Raw genomic sequence first — 17,251 nt, forward strand, 5'->3', positions numbered from 1 at the left:
TTGAGAAATAGCCTGCATCGTTTAGACCTCCAAACTTTTGGAGACCTCCAGCAGTCTCCAAGCTTTTGGGCACCAGGGACCTGTGACACAGAAGAAGATTCTTCCATAGATGGTGTGGTGGAGGGAAGGTTTTGAGATGATTCTTAAAATGGGGGCAGGGGTGCACCTTAGCTCCCTCGAGTGCAACGTTCACAGTAGAGTTCGAGTCCCCATGAGAATCAAATGCCGTCACTGATCTGATGGAGGCGGAGTTGAGGTGTGAATTCGAACACTGGGGAGCAGCTGTAAATACACATGAAGTTTCTTCTTCTCCAGCTTGCCCACCACTCACATCCTGCTGTGTGACCCAGTTCCTAACAGGCCATGGAGTGGTACCGGCCCACGGCCTGGGGGTCTGGGGAACCCCCCGATTTAGACAACGCACATGAGGATTCATTACAGCTTCTAATAACAGAAACTCCACAGCTGTGATCTCTTGCTTCCGTTACCCAGAAAAGACACTCCAGGAAGAAGAAGAGATGCGTTAGTCTCTGTTTGACGGTCCTCATTCTCCATTGCCCTAAATCGTTGCTCTGCAGTGTCCCTATGACTTTCTCGAAGCACAGCAAGTTCTGGTGGTTTTCGCACAGTGATTTGAACTTGCTTCTCCAATCTCAAGGCTTGTCCATGAGAGCAGCAGCCACCGCTGCACCGTCCAAGAAGAAGACAGCCCCATCCAGGAGGAGCTCAGACGTTTCTCCCACCCCACTTGTGTGGCTTTGCATAGAAAGGGCAGGGTGCAGGGAGGTGAAACGGGTAGACCCTCCAGGGGTTCCTCATAATTCGTGGACTTATGTGGGGGACAGGAGATTTCCGAAAAGCCCTCTCTCCTGCGTGCACCTCAGAAAGGACATGGCTTGTGTTTCCGTGGCCTTTGGGTCCAACAGAGCCCTCTAAGATTCCGTCAGACAAATGGTCTTTCTTTCCACTTTATTTCCCCGTCTTGACTGTGACACCCAGATCCTGGAGAGGTCCACGACCACCGAAAGGGGGAGAGAGGCACAGATCTTTGCAAGCCACGAGCGACTTGGAGATGCTACGTCGTTGAATCGAATGATCACAGCCTCTTTTGCTTCATTTGCTTGTTTCTGGGCCGTGCTGGGTCTTTGGTGCTGTTTGCATGCTTTTCTCTAGTTGTGGACAGCGGGGGCTGCTCTTGCGTGAGGTGTGTGGGCTTCTCATTGAAGTGGCTTCTCTTGTCGCAGAACTCAAGCTCTACCCAGGAGGGCTCGGTAATTGCAGTTCCTGGGCTTCGTAGTTATGGCACACGGGCTTAGTTGGCCGAGGCATGTGGGATCATCCTGGATCAGGGATCAAACCTGTGTCTCCTGCATTGGCAGGTGGGTTCTTTACCACTGAGCTGCTGGAAAAACCCTCACTACTTCTTTTTCTCTGACCTCTTCTGACCTTGGGTGGGTATAAATAAATATTTGACCCAAGCATACTCAAAGTTGGGCTTGCCTGGTGGCTCGGTGGTAAAGAACCCACCTGCAATGTTGGAGATGTGGGTTTGATCCCTGGGTCAAGAAGATACCCTGGAGGAGGAAATGGTAACCCACTCTAGTATTCTTCTCTAGACAGTCCCATGGATGGATGAACCTGTCGGGCTACAGTCCATGGAGTTCACATGGAGTCAGACATGATTGAAGTAACTTAGCACGCATGCTCGCACACTCAAAGTTCTCCCTGGAACATGAACTCCAAGAAAAACCCAGTAGGCAACAGAGAGGAAGAAGAGAGACAAGCACGTTTATTGGAGGCTAAACGCTCGATTTACTGGAGGGCTGGCCAGCTGCAGAAGTCAGTGAGGCAGCGTTGACAGCATTTGCTGCGCTTTCATCTTGACTGAAGGAAACCCCAGGACGCCCTGGGATGCTGGCCTCTGTAAAGACTGTGACATATGTTCCATTTGCAGACATATGTCTGAGTTCTGAGCCCTCTGGCAAAACTTTCCCAAATTCTTCTGTTGCTCCTCTTTCAACGTCCAGCACACAGCAGTACACGGGAAAGCTCGTCCCCCTTTGTCCTGGGCCTCTCATGGTGGGATGTACACGCTGCTGTGCAGACTTTTCTGTCTGATCATCTGTTCCCATCCGAGAGCAGAAGGAAAGAGACTTGGTCAAGGGGCTTCACTCGTATGACCAAGGGCATTTGTTGTTGTTGTTGTTGTTGTTTTATCTGTAAAGTAAAAGAACAACTTCCGCCTTTCGCCCTAGAAACTCAACCATCTGTTGTACAAGGTCGTAAGCGTAGAGCAGAGTCAGTGTGCTTCCGGCAGAATCATGAGCTTACGTGGGCTTTGGTGAGAAAGCGACCCAGGGTCCCACGTGGCCAACTGGAACATCCAGCCCCCAGTTGGCTCCATGTCTCCCATCAAACCAGAGGAATGAGTCTCCTGGCCTCCTGCCAGGGCAGGGCATTTTTGGCTATCTCTCTTGAGCCTCCAAACCCACCAGGAGCAGAGGTTGCCTGGGAGTCATGAAGACAACTCAGAGAAGAGAGGTCTCCTGAGCCGGTGGGGTGGTGTCCTCAGAGTTTATGAACCAACAGGTCAACTGGGAGGGAGGCAAAGGTGCGTGTGGAAGCCCTGTTGGTCAACTGCCATCGGAGGAGAAGGCAGTCACCCTGAACCGCCCAAAATGTTCCACCTTCCATGACATCTTCTGCAGAGCAGGATGCCTTTCTGCTGTGTGCACGCATGCTAAGTCACTTCAGTTATGTCAAGCTCTTTGAGACACCATGGACTGTAGCACCCCAGGCTCCTCTGTTAATGGGATTCTCTGGACAAGAATACTGGAGTAGGTTGCCATGCCCTCCTCCAAGGGATCTTCCCAACCTAGGGATCAAACCCATGTCTTATGTCACCTGCATTGCCAGGCAATTCTTTACCACTAGGGCCACCTGGGAAGCCTGCCATGCTGCTTCCTCATCCTAATTAGAGGATGTCACCAATGGACATCCAAAAAGGAGCCAAGGATATACTTAAAACATCAGTTCAGTTCAGTAGCTCAGTCATATTTGACTCTTTGCAACCCCATGGACTGCAGCACGCCAGGCCTCCCTGTCCATCACCAACTCCCAGAGCTTGCTCACACTCACGTCCATCAAGTCAGTGATGCCATCAAACCATCTCATCCTCTGTTGTCCCCTTCTCCTCCTACCTTCAATCTTTCCCAGCATCAGGGTCTTTTCAAATGAATCACTTCTTCAAATCAGGTGGCCAAAGTATTGGAGTATCAGCTTCAGCATCACTCCTTCCAATGAATATTCAGGACTGATCTCCTTTAGGATGGACTGGTTGGATCTCCTTGCAGTCCAGGGGACTCTCAAGAGTCTTCTCCAACACCACAGTTCAAAAGCATCAATTCTTCAGCGCTCAGCTTTCTTTATAGTCCAACTCTCACATCCAAACATGACTACTGGAAAAACCATAACTTTGACAAGACAGACCTTTGTCGGCAGCATTATCTGAAACACATATAGCCCTGGTGGTCCAGTGGCTAAGACTCCATGCTCCCAATTCAGGGGGCCCGGCTTCAACCCCTGGTCAGGGAACTAGATCCCACATGCCACAACTAAAGATCCTAGAACTGACACATGACACAGACAGCCAAATAAAAACAAACACACACACAAAAACACATATCAGCTATCCTAGCCTTGATTTCTTGCTTGATACCGAAAATATCTATATAGCATCCACCATGAGAGTTAGATGCTAGAGAAGTGACAGCCAACAGCACAGACATGGGTCCTAGCTCAGGGTAAGAAAATGCGGATGGGCTGTATACAGAATTAGCAGCCTCACCAAAGGAAAACTAGGGGATGATACAGGGGCATGTAGAAAGGAAATGTTACCAAGGGCTTGGCTTTCAGGAGAAATGGGTCTTCTGTAGGGTGCAGCCCACTGCAAACACGTGAACCTTTTAACCCACTTCCATGCTGTGTGGGGTCCTGAAGTAGTGTTTCCATGAAACCTTACAGATGAAAGTGAATTTGTGCCCCACGCATGGCTACCTTCTGAAGGCAACCCTGAATCTCCATCTTGCTTCCTGGGGTAGAGTGAGCAGCAAAATAACCTCAGATATGAAGATACCACCCTTATGGCAGAAAGGGAAGAAGAACTAAAGAGCCTCTTGATGAAAGTGAAAGACGAGAGGAAAAAAGTTGGCTTAAAGCCCAACATTCAGAAATCTAAGATCATGGCATCTTGTCCCATCACTTCACTGCAAATAGATGGGGAAACAGTGGAAACAGTGACAGACTTTTTTTAGGGAGGGCTCCAAAATCACTGCAAATGGTGATTGCAGCCATAAAATTAAAAGACAGTTGCTCCTTGAAAGAAAAGTTACGACCAACCTAGACAGCATATTAAAAAGCAGAGACATTACTTTGTCAACAAATGTCCATCTAGTCAAAGCTATGGTTTTTCCGGTAGTCACATATGGATGTGAGAGTTGGACCATAAAGAAAGCTGAGCACTGAAGAATTGATGCTTTTGAACTGTGGTGTTGGAGAAGACTCTGTAGAGTCCCTTGGGCTACAAGGAGATGCAACCAGTCCATGTTAAGGGAAGTCAGTCCTGAATACTCATTGGGAGGACTGATGCTGAAGCTGAAGCTCCAATATTTTGGCCACCTGATGCAAAGAACCGACATTAGAAAAGACCCTGATGCTGGAAAACACTGAAGGCAGGAGGAGAAGGGGATGACAGAGGATATGATTGGTGACATCACCAACTCCATGGACATGAATTTGAGTGAACTCCAGGAGATGGTGACAGACAGGAGAGCTTGGTGTGCTACAGTCCATGGGGTCACAAAGAATCAGATACGTTGAGAGACTGAACTGATTGTCTGAGCAGCAGAAGGCAGGCTTTTGCCACAGGCTGGGTTTAAGGCAGTAAGACAGGTGAGCACAGACCCTGACAGAGAGCCCTGGGGACCCCAGGCAGGACAGGGAGCAGCACCACTGAGCCACAGACCAGACCTTCCTGCCCTTCCCAGAGCAGGGTCCTGGCTTGTGCACATGTGCAACCCATGCCTTCTGCACAAATCCCCAGCTGGAGACTAGCACAAGCCGTTCTCCTGGCTTCCTTCTTTCCATGGAATGACAGCTTCTACTTTTCAACCCGGTAAACAAGAGTCTCATGAAGACATCTATCTCACGTCAAAGCCTGTCTCATGTCAATGTCTCAATTCGTTATCTTTCACAGGAACGCCATGGCAAATCCACCCACGGACAGAATGGATGGGCACAGAGAGCAAGCAGATGGCCACAGAGAAAGAAATTAAGAGAACAAAACAGGTCACCGAGAACATGACGGCGAGGCATTGGAAATGATGTTCGAGCTAGAGTTAGAAATACTGACGTGAGGAAGTGAGCCTGGAAAGAGAATCATGTTGTATCAGAGACCTGTCTGTGTGTCTGTGAGGAAAGGGATAGTGCAGTCGCTCAGTCGTGTCCGACTCTTTGTGAGTCTGTAGCCCACCAGGCTGGAGAAGGCAATGGCATCCCACTCCAGTACTCTTGCCTGGAAAATCCCATGGACGGAGGAGCCTGGTAGGCTGCAGTCCATGGGGCCGCTAAGAGTTGGACACGACTGAGCAACTTTACTTTCACTTTTCACTTTCATGCATTGGAGAAGGAAATGGCAACCCACTCCAGTGTTCTTGCCTGGAGAATCCCAGGGACGGGATTCTCCCACCAGGCTGCCCCGTCTATGGGGTCACACAGAGTTGGACACAACTGAGGTGACTTAGCAGCAGCAGCAGCCCACCAGGCTCCTCTGTCCACGGGATTCTGCAGGCAAGAATACTGGAGTGGGTTGCCATTTCCTTCTCCAGGGGGATCTTCCCGACCCAGGGATCGAACCCTGGTCTCCTGCATTGCAGGCAGACGCTTTACCTCTGAGCCACCAGACAGAAAGGAAGTAAACAGAAATGTGAGTGTGATAGGAATGGAAAGACAGTAAACGGAGCCGTCAGTGTGAAAGACAGCCCTGCAGTCTCTTCGCAGGCCGTGGTATCTACACATTTTCTACATTGTTCTTGTCATTTTCGTGGCCACAAAGCCTTGCTTTCTAGAACAAGTTACCTCCCCTCTACTGCAATTCCCTGAGTGCAGACCTTTTTTTTTTCCCCCTGCTGGAAAACTCTCTTTTGGCAAGTTCCTTGCTTTATTCCTGTGACACCACTGCCAGCAGCAGCTGCCTACAGCTCTCGCAAATCCCTGGATAAAAATCATTTACTATGCTCAGCCTGGCCGCACTCTTGGTAACCACTCTCATTGGCTCACTTTCCTGTTTTCCCAAAGTGCCCTCTGGTGTGTAGGGAAGTGTTTGATGCCAGCGACAAGGATGCTGCTTGTCATTCTGGGTAAACGACTTCAGGTGGCAAATGATGGAGATGACAAACCATCATCGTTTTGGGGTCTCTGCCTGTTGGGGTGAAGAGGAGAAGCTATGCAGACTTCCCAAGTGGCTCAGTGGTAAAGAACCAGCCTGCCAATGCAAGAGACAAGGATTCGATCCCCGGGTAGGGAAGATCCCCTGGAGGAGGGCATGGTAACCCACTGCAGTCTTCTTGCCTGGAGAATCACATGGACAGAAGAGCCTCACAGACTACAGTCCGTGGGGTCCCAAAGAGTCAGGCATGACCAAGTGACTGTGGACAGAGTTGGGGAGACGGTGGCAGGCCTAAGAGAAAGCCCTGTCTTCTTGTAACCACTGGAGAAAGCCAAGCCACTTGAACAATAAAGATGATGCTTTCATTTATCTGTATTAATTTTGATCACAGTCTTACAGGTACAAGTACTGCAACCCCTATTTTAAAGACAAGGAAATTGAACCCGAAAAAAACGTTTGGCTTTCTCCAGAATATGTAGTTGTGTGCATTTTTATTTGTAACTGAAGTCAGAAGAGGTGTGTTATTTCCTACAGATGGCTGAGTTTCCCAGTTGAAAATGGTGACCCATTTTTTTTTTTTTTTATGATTCTCAGCACTTGGATTTAACAACACCTGTGGCTTAGACAGTTAAAGAAACTGCCTGCCAATGCAGGAGATGCAGGTTTGATCCCTGGGTCGGGAAGATCCCCTGCAGAAGGAAATGTCAACCCACTCCAGTATTCTTGCCTGGAGAATCCCATGGAGAGAGGAGCCTGGTAGGCTATAGTCCATGGAGCCACCAAGAGTCAGACATGAATGAGCAACTAATACTTATAATTGATAAACCAGTTTCAAGAGCTTTTAGAAAATACAGCCATTCAGTAGCCATGAAAACGCCATTGTCTCTCACGTCCCTGGCAACGTATCATAAGAAAAACCTCCATTTCTCAAGTCTTTGCTGGCTATTTCTAGCGGAATGGCTGTTTCTGGGGCAATCTCTATCTTTTACAAAATTATCTCTAATATCTTTCCGCTACCATTTTAGAAAGTATGCAAAGTCACTTCAGTCGTGTCCGACTCTGTGCAACCCCATAGACAGCAGCCCACCAGGCTCCCCCATCCCTGGGATTCTCCAGGCAAGAACATTGGAGTGGATTTCCATTTCCTTCTCCAATGCATGAAAGTGAAAAGTGAAAGTGAAGTCGCTCAGTCGTGTCCGACCCTCAGCGACCCCATGGACTGCAGCCTTCCAGGCTCCTCCATCCATGGGATTTTCCAGGCAAGAGTACTGGAGTGGGGTGCCATTGCCTTCTCCGTGAGAAATTATAAACACTTACTATTGATCTCCTTATTGAAAAATAACGTATGTGGCTTCAGAAGCCTGACTACCTCAGAGAAAAGCACAGACAGAGTTTAAGATGCAGAAAACCAAAGGTGGCTGGCTGATTAGATTTTTAGTCTATTTAAGAAAAATAAATATATTCATTCACATAGCTTTTCAAAGTGTTTTGTCCTACGTGGTCTCGAATCCATGCCGAAATGTGGGGTTAATTGTAAGACTCACTGGGGAAGGAATAAACAGAATGGGGTGTGTGGTGGAGTGGTTCACAAACAACCATTTCAATCAGAAATAACCTGATGAGTGAGGAGAGTAAGCGTGCAGAAGGCAGTCTCAGAGAGGCCTGAGTGAGTCCATTCAGTGGCAACTTTTCAACATCAGGACTCCCCAGAGGGAATTGATTGCATCAGACACTGTGAAAAGAGCTTAAATACTAGCCCTATTTTTTTTCCCCCTTTAGTATTCATACCAAGGAAAGAGTCAGTGAGTTTCAGACACCCTTCTTGATTAAGAGTAAAAATTTTTAAAAAGTACCGAATTATGAAAAAACATCTCCGTTACTGAAGCCAGCCAAGGGAGAACAGAGTGTATGTACACATCTCAAGTCTTCTACGCACATTAGTTGAAAATCTCTCTGCACACCAAGTGTCACCCATTTTCATGAGGACAGAAATGAGCTGAAAATCAGGTGACATGGCAAACAGCCTCTGGAAAATGGTACATTCTACCCTCGTAATGCTGGCTGCTGCTAAAAGGGAAGAGAAAACCCCAGTGGGCAGGAAAGAAAGAGATGGGGGTGGGGGTGGAAAATGAAGAGAAAATAAATCTCATAGAGATTTCGGTTTACCTTTGTTTCACGACAGACTAGAGTTGATTTAATTCAAAGCCAGTCCTTTGATCGAAGATGTAGATGTCTTCATCAAGGGGTTTTGAGAAGTCAATAAACTTCTGGCTGACGGATGATGTATTGAAGAAAGCTGCACAGATCATGACTGTGTGGGCGAATGAATGATGTCAATGTGAACACAGACATGTCATCACCATCGATGCTAAAAAACCAAACATGACCTACATCTGAGGAGCATCTTCCAAAGACCTCCCGATAATTACCACTCCCCAGGCCAAAAACAACTGCTCCCTACATTTGAATACCATAGATTCCCTTTGCCTGTTTCTAAACTCTGCATAAATGGAATCGTACAACATTTATTTCCATGGATACTCTGCCTGTTCAGTCGCTTAGTGGTGTCCGACTCTTTGTGACCCCATGAACTGTCGCCCACAAAGCTCCTCTGCCCATGGAATTTTTCAGGCAAGAATACTGGAGTAGGTTTCCATTTCCATCTCCAGAGGATATTCCCCATCCAGGGATCAAATCCATGCCTCCTGCAGCCATGAAATTAAAACACACTTGCTCCTTGAAGAAAAGCTATGATAAACCTAGACAGCATATTAAAAAGCAGAGACATTACATTGCCAATAAAGGTGAATATAGTCAAAGCTATGGTTTTTTCAGTAGTCATGTATCAATTTGAGAGTTAGACCATAAAGAAAACTGAGCACTGAAGAATTGATGCTTTTGAACTGTGGTGTTGGAGAAGACTCTTGAGAGTCCCTTGAACTGCAAAGAGATCCAACCAGTCCATCCTAAAGGAAATCAGTCCTGAATATTCACTGGAAGGACTGATGCTGAAGCTGAAACTCCAATACTTTGGCCACTGATGCGAAGAACTGACTCACTGGAAAAAACCCTGATGCTGGGGAAGATTGAAGGCGGAAGAAGGAGGCCGACAGAGGATGAGATGGTTGGATGGCATCACTGACTCAATGGACATGAGTTTGAGTAGACTCTGGGAATTGGTGATGGACAGGGAGGCCTGGCCTGCCGCAGTCCATGGGGTCACAAAGGGTCAGACATGATTGAGCAACTGAAGTGACTGATGCTTTACCTGCCACGCCATCAGGGAAGCCCATTTATTACCCCATCTAGCTTATTTCATGTAATATTATAAGATCTGTTAATGTTGTTGCATGGAGTGGCTCATTCATGGTGCAGTTCCATGCAATATTCTCTTACATGAATATATGTCAATGTATTCATTCATTCTCCTGGAGGAAGGCATGGCAACCCACTCCAGGATTCTTGCCTGGAGAATCCCATGGACAGAGGAGCCTGGCGGGCTACAGTCCATGGGATCACAAAGAGTCGGACACGACTGAACGACTAAGTACGGTTCAGAACATTCATTCATTCGACTGTTGACACTATTTGGCTTCTTTCCTCGTGTTGGCTTTAATGAACAGTGATACTATGAACATTCTGGAATCAATCTTTTAAAGTGATTAAGTACACATTGATGTCAAGAACGGGGTCACGTATATACCTACCTACAGTCAGTTTTCACAGATAAGACCAGTTTCCCCAAAGCTTGCACTGATTCAGAACTCCTCCTAAAAGTGTTACCAGTGAGTTCTACTTGCTCTGTATTTTCGCCGGCACTTTCTGACGTCAGCCTGTCTATGCTAGCCGTTGTGGTGCCTAGGTGGATGTCTCTCATTATAGCTTTAAGGTAAGTTTTCCTGATGTTGATTGAGCCTGAGTATCATTTTCATGGCTGCATTAGGCATTTGGATGTCCAAAGTGTGAGTTGCTAGTTCAAACCTCTTGTCCACTTTTCAACTGCCTTGTTAGTCCTTATTTATTGATTTTTTTAGGAATATTTTCTATATTGAGGATACAACACATTTACGACTTCAAAATGCTGTAAATATCATCTCCTAGTCCGTGGCTTGCCTTTTTACTCTCTTGATGGTGTCTTTTGTGATCAGAACACCTTACTGGTTTACCAGTCTTTTCCTTTATCAGCAGAGTTTTGCATCCCATTAAGACAGCTTTGAAAATTCTGACACTCCTGATGGTTTTCTGATGTATTTGATCTCTTTGCTTGTCTCTGTTGTCAACAGGATTGATTGTCTGAAGACAGCTAGGCAGATGTTGCTGCAAGTATAACTTCAATCACATAGTATTTTGATTAAACTACAATGACCCTCAACTCTTTTATTTTAAATTAAATCAGTCTTGCTTTTGCTTCGCATTTAAACTAAACAAATTTAATTCCTTTTTCTCAAGGCTCTGCCCTATAATAAAATTAAAATCTACTTTACAAGTGGAACCAATATCTATCCTTGTTAATTTAGTACAATCGACTTGTGAAATTCACCTCATTTTAAAATTTTATTAGGAATAAAATACTACTTCAAAGGAACAAATATTTTACTATGTACCTATTAAGGTAGGGAAAAAAAGAAGGCATCAAAAAGAGAAGTTGGAGAAAAGGAGAGATAATTTTAGGTTACTTCTAAAATGGGCAGATTGTGAAATCCTGCAACACAGTGCTATGTGGGAAGGACGGAATCATTCATCCTATAAGAGCCTGAATAATATGAATAAGAGCTATTACAGTAGTGAACACAGCTGCAACCCAATAAACTCTGTAGTTTGTTATCGCTGGCAGGCAATTCATGAATTGCTTTCCAATTCCTTGATTACTGCTTAGTAACTCTGCCTCCAAAGGTGAACAAGCCTCCCATAAAGAGTTTGACAGCAGCCCACTTTGTTCACACAAATGAAGAAAGACTTTGTAAAGAACGGCATTACAAATGTTAAATTAGTTGAATTTATTTTAAGCTGAAGATATGTCTTCTTCATAGGTTTATATCCGGCAAATGTAAAACGAATCATGATTCTACATTCTACATATTCAATTTGGGCATCTCTTGCACCACGTTCTTTTCAGAGCCTGATAATTTCCATAGGTTTTTGTTGCAATGCAATATGGCTTTTTAATGAAGACAAGACGAAGAGAAGCATTATATTCTTTATGTAATAAAAAGGGATAAAACAGGGCAAAGAAAACGTTAATTATTAATTCAAGATTACCACTGCTTTTCAACATCAGTCCTGGGTTCCATCCACGAAAGCATTAAGTCTTGCGAAATGTGTTTTTTTTAAATTGGGCAGCAAAACAATCTTCAGTTCAGTTCAGTCGTTCAGTCGTCTCCGACTCTTTGCGACCCCATGAACAATCTTAGGTTTTTGAAAATAGTTTTCCCATCATAAAGAAACTGACCGACTTTCTGCTCTGACTAATAATAAAAGTCTCTATTAAGGCTTGAGAACTGATGTGTGGTGACTCAGAAAACGATAAATGAGGAAGTGGGATAAGAGATTTTTCTTCCTTTATGTATATTCAGACCTACCCTCTAAGTGACAGTTTAACAAGGTTGGTTACTGTTATGTTTATCTGCTCTGTGCTCAGCCGCTCACTTGTACCCAACTCTTTGGAACCCCACAGACTGTAGCCCGCCAGGCTCCTCTGTCCATGAGGCTCTCCAGGCAAGAACACTGGAGTGAGTTGCCATTTCCTCCTCAGAGGGATCTTCCAGACTCAGGGATCGAACCCACAACCCCTGTGGCTCCTGAATTGGCAGGCGGATTCTTTACCACTGAGCCACCTGGAATCCTATTGTGTTTATAGATGTGCTGAACACATAGGACTGATACATGCCTCCCACGTAAGGCTGCGTTTGCACCTGCAAGCCAGACTCTTCAGAATATGACGAAAAGGTTGACAGAGAAGTGCTGGAGTGTGTCTTATCTGTCACACCCTACTCTGGAGAAATTCCTCTGGTATATGTATAGCTTTCAAAGAATCATACACATTTAAATCTCAAGGGCTTTTTGTGCATCAACCCAATTTAAAATCTGTTTCAAGGCTGCTGGCCGACAGAGGTGATTTTTCAGGCAGTTGGCTGGAATTTCCCACTTTTATCTGACGGAGAGAATAAAAAACACTTGGAATACGGGATATCCTGTTCCAGTGTGTTCTCAATGGATCCCTCAGTTACAAGGTTTTCTCTGTGGAAATTCTGGCTTTTCCAGGTTCTTTTCACTTTGGGAATTTATATAACCCACTGGATTGGAAATAGAGAAAGAAACATATGTGTTTCGGGAAGGAAGCAGTCAGGAAGTAAAGCCATTGTTTAAAAAATGGAGAGCTGGGTGTTATAAATATGAGCTTTAGCAGTATCAAGTAGAAGTGACAGATTTTCCACTTCCAGTTTTGTTGTTGTTTCCTGGCCTTATCAAATATTTCAATGCAATATTCTGTTACAATTACAAAAAAAAATATGATTCTTCTGATTTTATCTGTTTTCCCTGCCATTTAAAAACAGAAGATCCATTTTTAGTTTATGGCTGTGAAGAGGGAGACGGTGGTTCAGATCTGGCCCACTGGGCTTAGGTTATAGATTTTGACCTACAGGGTTTGTTAAAAATTTATTTTTTTGATTTATGTTTTTTTTAATATTTTGGCCGCACTGCCCAGCATGTGGCATCCTAGCTCCCTGACCAGATACTGAAGCCACACTCCCTGCATTGGCAGTGAGGTCTTCGGGTTGTTAAAAGGCCAATGCTGTGCCTCAACCCCAGGGTTCCCCGTTCCGTGGGACAAGGGGGTGTTCTGAGAAGTGCCCTTCTAACAAGCTCCGTGGTGGGTTCCACCCCCATCCGAATGGTGGAGGAAGATTAACAATCAAAACCAAGTAGCTTGTGAGCCATCTCTTGCTCAAAGGAATGGTGTTTCTGCTGCAATTCCCCGTGTGCTGGTATCACATACAAATGCTCTCCTTTAACCGAGTCAGTTGCCAACATTTGCAAATTGGGACATTTACGGAAAAAATGTGACTATGCCGAAAAATGCAGAAAACGGATGACGTGGGCCGTCATTTTCCACGTGGTGAGCCCTGATGTCAAGTCAAGATGGCCCCGTTAATCGGCCTTTAGAGTGTCTCCATGGTCTTCACCTCGTCTGTCACTCACATCCTTAACTCCTCTGGCCCCGTGACCATTTGTCCTTCCAGTTCCTAGAAGACAGAGGATGAGATGGGTGGACGGCATCACCGACTTCATGGGCCTGAGTGAGCAAGCTCCAGGAGTTGGTGATGGACAGGGAGGCCTGGCGTGCTGCCGTCCATGGGGTCGCAAAGGGTCAGACGCGATTGAGCAACTAAACTGGCTGACTAACTGCTTTACCTGCTGAGTGGATGACTCTAACTTATAGCAGAGAAACTAAATTTAAATGACACCGAATTTGTGTTGCCCACTTAGCCATACACCCACTATGTATAGTATATCACACACACACACAAAATGTACATATATATATAACATGTGTGTATTTTATATGTATGTGCATATATATATTTTCAGTCGTGTCCAACTCTTTGCAACCCCATAGACTGTAGCCTACCAGGCTCCTCTGTCCATGGGATTTTCCAGGCAATAGTACTGGAGTGGATTGCCATTTCCTTCTCCAGGGGATCTTCCCAACTCAGGGCTCGAACCCGGGTCTCCCGCATTGTAGACAGATGCTTTACTGTCTGAGCCACCAGGGAAGTTCGTATATGTATACATATAGCTAATGCATATGCAGTGCTACGTATGAAGATATACGAAGGTGGTGCCAGGAATTTGTACCTTGACCAGGAGGGTTTATATGCCTGTCTCCATTTTTGAGGTACACAAGGGGATTACAAAGGTAAATAAATCACCTAAGATCACCCAGGCAATGAGGAAGAAAGAGAACTGAATACCAAATCTGCCTGCCCCTAAGTTGTATGGCGTCTTCTCTACATACTAAACCTCTCTGTCTTCAAGCACAGAGGGGGAAAAAAGAAAAATTTCCAACAGCAACTGCTCCATACAAATATGAGGTTGGCCTTTCACCTCTTAAGCATATTCACGCGAAAAACAGAGCAGTAGATTATTTACCAGAAATAAGTATCACATTTTATAAATTCCATATCATGACAGCCTCACGGTTTTTTAAAATGCAGCGAGCACGCGTCTAGAAAAACACCATGCTTTGCAAATCTACTGTAATATATTTTATTCCCTGACACGTAATTGCATACCAATCAATTTCTGATTCTCTGTTCTTCAACAGGCAATATTTGTTTGAAGCATCTCTGATTTGGTGCTGCAGAGAACAGGTTGTGTGTTGAATAGGAGAATCAGGACTGTGTGGAGACTCTGCCACGCTATTTTGAATTGCTCCGGGAGACAGGTTCAAAGGTGAGATGTCAGAATCATTTCAGAGATTCATTCGTTTCAGCAGAACTAGCAAAAAAAAAAAAAACAAGTTACAGAAACAACTCACGAAATAGAACTATAAACCTACAGAAAAATCATGATCGGTGATGGTTTTAATCCCTATGATATTATGAAACTGTATGATATATGCTGCTGATATATGCTGCTCTGTAATACACATATAAATTACAAAGCAGTTTATGTTAGCTACACTTTATGTGTGGGGCAGGGTATGTATACATATATATAAATTCATGTATAAGAGTTACATATTTTGTTGTTGTTCAGTCCCTAACGTTTTCCCTACTCTTTTGTGACCCTATGGACTGTAGCCCACCAGGCTCCTCTGTCCATGGGATTCTCCAGGCCAGAATACTGGAGTGGGTTGCCATTTCCTCCTCCAGGGGATCTTTCTGACCCAGGGATCAAATCCACGTCCCCTGCATTGGCAGGTAGATTCTTTTTCTGCTGAGCCATCTGGGAAGCCCTATTCTCATATATATGTATAAGTAAAACGAAGAGCGTATTTTAGATGTACTTATTTATAACATATGAATTAAGCAATGGTGATGTATATATCAATGCATATGTAATGCATTATATACATATAATGTATATGTAATATACACGGGTATAATGTATATCACCATTGTTTTAATCCATATAATGTTTCAAAAGTACATCAAAAATATTCTCTTTAATAAAAACAAAAAATTATCTTTGTAATGTATATATGTAGCATATATGTACAGAGTATATATGCCATAAGCATTGCATATTTTTCATATGTATTCGGTTGGCCAAAAGGTTTGTGTTTTTCTACTAACAGTCCATGGGGTCACAAAGAGTCGGACATGACTGAGCGACTAACATGCCACGTTTCATTCCATTTCGCTGCCTTCAAGGAGACAGCATACTTAGACCCCATAGTGGGGGCTCAGTTTCTTTCTGGACTTGATAGGTCAAAAGGCACAGGGATTTTTTCCCCCCAGGAATCCTGGCATCTTGTACTGTTCACAAGACTCCGGACTGTCATGTTGGTCTGTGAAAGGACAGGCAAATGCCTTGAGGATGTTTGGAAGGAGGGGCATGTGGTTGATAGTGCTAACACTTGGAATGAAGGGAATAGCCATATTTCAGAGTCCACATGCAAAGAATATCATATGGCAGCTTTGTCTCTTTCTGACTTCCTTGACTTCAGTTCAGTCGCTCAGTCGTGTCCGACTCTTTGCGACCCCATGAATCACAGCACACCAGGCCTCCCTGTCCATCACCAACTCCCAGAGTCTACCCAAACCCATGTCCTTTGAGTTGATGATGCCATCCAGCCATTTCTTCCTCTGTCGTCACCTTCTCCTGCCCTCAATCTTTCCCAGCATCAGGGTCTTTTCCAATGAGTCAGCTCTTCACATCAGGTGGCCTAAGTATTGGAGTTTCAGCTTCAGCATCAGTCCTTCCAATGAACACCCAGGACTGGCCTCCTTTAGGATGGACTGGTTGAATGTCCTTCCAGTCCAAGGGACTCTCAAGAGTCTTCTCCAACATCACAGTTCAAAATCATGAGTTCTTCTGCACTCAGCTTTCTTCACAGTCCAACACTGACATCCATACATGACCACTGGAAAAACCATAGCCTTGACTAGATGGACCTTTGTTGGCAAAGTAATGTCTCTGTTTTTTAATATGCTGTCTAAGTTGGTCATAACTTTCCTTCTAAGGAGTAAGCGTCTTTTAATTTCATAGCTGCAATCACCATCTGCAGTGATTTTGGAGCCAAAAAAAAAATAAAGTCTGACACTGTTTCCCCATCTATTTCCCATGAAGTGATGGGACCGGATGCCATGATCTTAGTTTTCTGAATGTTGAGCTTTAAGCCAACTTTTTCACTCTCCTCTTTCACTTCCATCAAGAGGCTCTTTAGTTCTTCTTCCCTTTCTGCCATAAGGGTGGTGTCATCTGCATATCTGAGGTCCTTGACTTAGGCTGATGATTTGATTCAATATTAAAAAAAAAAAAGAAACAGGATCTACTGTATAGCACAGGGCACTCAACACTTTGTCATGACCTATATGGGAAAGCAATCTTAAAAAAGAGTGAATGTATGTATGTGTATAAACTGATTCACTTGGCCACACCCCTGAAACCAACACAGCACTATAAATCAACTGCACTCCCACCCAAAACAAAAATTTTAAGAAAGGAATGACGGGAAGACAGTGGAGACGTCACACATTTCCTTTCTCTAGCCTGCTTCAGTTAAGAACACCCTGCAAAGAGCTTCTGTGGTTTAATGCAATTTCTCTTTTATCTAATCTTGAAGGCATTTCTGGCGCG

General features: G+C 44.7%; 1 long non-coding RNA gene across 1 annotated transcript in view; it reads right to left on the bottom strand.

Moving 5' to 3' along the window:
• LOC100847628 (uncharacterized) overlaps positions 1–17,251 on the bottom strand; it is a 146,502-nt gene that overhangs the window by 84,947 nt on the left and 44,304 nt on the right. The window contains exons 2-3 of the long non-coding RNA XR_009493657.1: positions 14,740–14,944; positions 8,612–8,756 (exon numbers count right to left, since the gene is read on the bottom strand). This is a non-coding gene — a long non-coding RNA (uncharacterized lncRNA). The remainder of the gene's footprint in view (positions 1–8,611; positions 8,757–14,739; positions 14,945–17,251) is intronic.

Source organism: Bos taurus, chromosome Y (genome assembly GCF_002263795.3).
Source record: "Bos taurus isolate L1 Dominette 01449 registration number 42190680 breed Hereford chromosome Y, ARS-UCD2.0, whole genome shotgun sequence".
Taxonomy (NCBI): domain Eukaryota; kingdom Metazoa; phylum Chordata; class Mammalia; order Artiodactyla; family Bovidae; genus Bos; species Bos taurus.